Source organism: Saccostrea cucullata, unplaced genomic scaffold (genome assembly GCF_032062105.1).
Source record: "Saccostrea cucullata isolate Sc308-1 unplaced genomic scaffold, CSIRO_AGI_Scuc_v1 ctg7689, whole genome shotgun sequence".
In the NCBI taxonomy this organism is placed as follows: Eukaryota; Metazoa; Mollusca; class Bivalvia; order Ostreida; family Ostreidae; genus Saccostrea; species Saccostrea cuccullata.
The window spans coordinates 21,384-24,870 of record NW_026927447.1 but is presented as its reverse complement, the minus strand read 5'-3'; the positions used below and the strand labels follow the sequence as shown (position 1 = coordinate 24,870).

The window sequence follows — 3,487 nt, the reverse complement described above, 5'->3', positions numbered from 1 at the left end:
TTTGCCATTTGGTGTAATAGGTGGGGGGGAACTATTTTGATTATATAGTGAATATGCATTGTATAATTAACTCTTTGAAAATCTTTTCCTTTGCTGCTGGGTATTATGCCAATGATCTAGGTTTATAGATTTATGACGAAGAAATGTGCATCTAGCAAAATGGTTAATTTCATGCCCCCTGGGTTAGGCGTATCGGCGGGGGGTGTACATAGTCTGAATATAAGTTAATGCTTTGAAATCTGTTCTTTGGTATTAATCAACCATTTATGCTGAAATTAAATTGATGATAAAATTTCCCAAATTTTGAAATATGTGGTTTCAGGGTCAGTGGTTCCTGTGGGACGGGGTACACAACTGGTTATAAAGTGTAAGTGCATTTTCTCTTTGTTACTCTGATCTACCTCTGGGTATTAAGTAATTAGAGTAAGCATGCTAAGTGTATAATTATGACAAGCAATGGTGCCTCTTTCAAAATTGTGAATTTCATGGCATCTGGTTTAAAACACGAACCAAATTCAATTGTTGGAAAGTTGTTACATGATACTCAGGTGACCTATAAGGCCCATGGGCCTCTTGTTTCGAGAAGATTTGCATTTGCATGATCGACAAAGTTCACACTCCAGGTAAGCGAGAACCTCGGGTTTTACAAGAAAACATTGCTATTTCCGATATTTCTATGACGTAGTTCAAGAATTTATAGAATAACACGTGTATAACTAAAGAAAGATTACATGCTTCCCTTCCTGTGAAAGTTCAATTCTACAATGTAATAATCGGAAGTTTGTGGTAGAAAACTTAATTGAAAACCAAATTCGTTGTACCTTTACCCTTTACGGGATCAGCTAGGCAATACTTTTTCAGTAATTGCCTACAATATTATATGATGTCGGATTTTATTGGGCAATAAAACATATTTGATATAACGTGTTCAAAAACACACAAAGAAGCTTATTTGATGTTTCTTTAACATTTTAAATAAAAAGTTCAAGATAAAATCAAATATATAAACATAGAAATTTTGAATAAAATGGAGAGAAAAAAATTGAAAAAGATTACATGAAAAGCAGAATAAGTCCTTCTTTTCTTAGTAGATGATTTTTAGCTCACCTGAGCCGAAGGTACAAAGCATCCTTGGATAAAGGGATGTTTAAATTGTTCAAATGAAGAGCCAAGTCCCGTCATAAGGGGAGATAATCAAGTAAAGACAAAAATAGGGTGGGGTCTTTAAAGAATCTTACTCTCAAGAACCACCGGGTCAGAAAAGCTGAAACATATGTGGAAGCATCCTGGGGTAGTGTAAATTGTCTATTTTTTAAATCATGACAATAGGGAATCAGAGTTTAACATAATATATGGAAAAACTTTAAAATCCTCTTAAGAACCATTGGGCCAGAAAAGCTGAAACTTGCTAGTATGTGGCAGCATCCTGGGGCAGTGTAGATTCTTAATTGTTCAAATCATGACCCCCGGGGGTAGAGCCACAATAGGGATCTCAAGTTCTACATAGAAGTATATAGGAAAAATCTTCATCTCAAGAATCACTTGGATAGAAAAACTTAAACTTATGTGAAAGCATCTTGTGGTAGAGTAGATTCTTAATTGTTCAATTCATGATCCCCGGGGTTAGAGGGCGGGACCATAATTTGGAATCCAATTTATATATGGAAATATAAATAGGAAAAAACTTTTTGATTCTTCTTCTCAGGAAATACTTGACCAGAAAAGCTGAAACTTATGTGAAAGCGTCATAGGGTAGTTTAGATTTTAAACTGTCCAAATTATGTCGGTCATTGACCCGTGGGATAGGGTGGGTCACTATAGGTATTACAAGAGGTAAATCTGGTAAACAACATGGTCAAAGCTACTCAGGTGAGCGATGTGTCCCACGGGCCTCTTGTTATAATATAGTTCTTTTCCTCTTATTCAGTAAGTTTAATAAAATATTTTCGTAAATTAATTAAAATTGGAATTGTTTAAAAGTATATAATTTATTACAATTTCGAAATATTTAATTTTACAGAATGAGTCGTCATATTGGAGTTAAAAGAAAACAGTATGATAGTAAATTGTTGGAAGAAGCAGTTATGCTAATAAAAATTAAAACACCAGTTTGAACAAGGCTTCAGAAATATACTCGATACCAAATGCCACATTGTCATATTAAGAAAATGGTAATCTGCCACTGCTTTGTAAAAGTGAACCTTGCCCAGTGCTTACAGAAGAAGAGAAGGCAAAACCTGCGGACTGGGCGTGTAATATGGCTGCAATCGGGTTTGGGCGGACAAGAAATAAACTTTTGGACACAGTTCAAAAGATATAAGAGCGAGATCAACGACCCAAGCCATTCAAGAACAATCGGTATTGGTATTATGCCTTCATAAAGAGAAACCCCATCATTAATGAAAGGACGCCTTAACAGCCAGCAAAGAAGTAAGCTGAGATAAACTCCTCAGAAAGTGGAAATGTAGTTCAATGACTTAAAATATTATACCAGGTCAAGGACACTTCCCTTTGAGCAGATTCATCAAGGTGGTTCAATGCGGACGAGTCAGGATTTCTGCGGTGTCCTAAAAGCGGCACCAAGAGGTGTTCCAAGTGTCTACAATTTTACTTCCTCCGACAAGTCTCAAGTAACTGTGATAGCTTGCATGTTGGCCATTGGTCATTTTCTTAAGCCCCTTATTGTATTTCCTGGCCAGAGATTTTCTTAATGTCCACTTGATGGTTCTTCACAGGCAGTGATGGGTAGGACTGCCACTGGCTGGATGGAGCGTTTCTTCACGTGGATGAAAGATATTTTCATCCCTCACATCAATGTTTCTGGCGTGAAGAAACCCGCTCTTCTGCTTGTTATTGGGCACTCAACCCATCTCACCCTTGACGTGTGTGACTTCTGAAGAGGGTGGGATTGGACTCTACTGCTTTCTTGCTCATGCTTCCCATATTATATGCGCCTCTTTAATTGTCTGAAAGATTCTTGGAGACAAGCAGTTAGGGATTACCAACTACAAAATAATGTGAATACCTAACCGAAACAAAATTTGCTAGTGTATTTAAAAATGCATTTAGAAAAGTGCACCATCCCAGATATTGCTGTAAAAGCATTTAGAGAGAGTGGATGAAGGATATGGAGATAACGAACACTATTCAATATCAGAGCCCATAAAATAATACAAAATAGGAGCAGAGCAAAGATTATTCCTATTTAACCCAAATAAACCCCTCTCTACTGTCAAAATGAAGCCAAGTTACATATTTCAGTCTCCAACCATTTCCTTATCATCAGTGTATAAATAATGGACTAACAATTAGTATGAAAAGGTCAGTCAGCATTTGACTCAATGATAAATTGTATTTGCTGACAAGGACATTGTTTTGACCACAGAATTTAACAAAATTTTGACTTTAAACGAGACTGCTGATATTCTTGTTTCATCAACTTGTTTTTCAATAATTTGCCTCGTTTTAGAAATTGTTCATACGTAAA

The 3,487-nt window shown here is 36.3% G+C and overlaps 1 pseudogene; it reads left to right on the top strand.

Annotated features, from left to right (window-relative positions):
• The first annotated feature begins 2,257 nt into the window (after window positions 1–2,257).
• On the top strand, window positions 2,258–2,711 carry LOC134274516 (uncharacterized; annotated as a pseudogene).
• The last annotated feature ends 776 nt before the right edge of the window (window positions 2,712–3,487 follow it).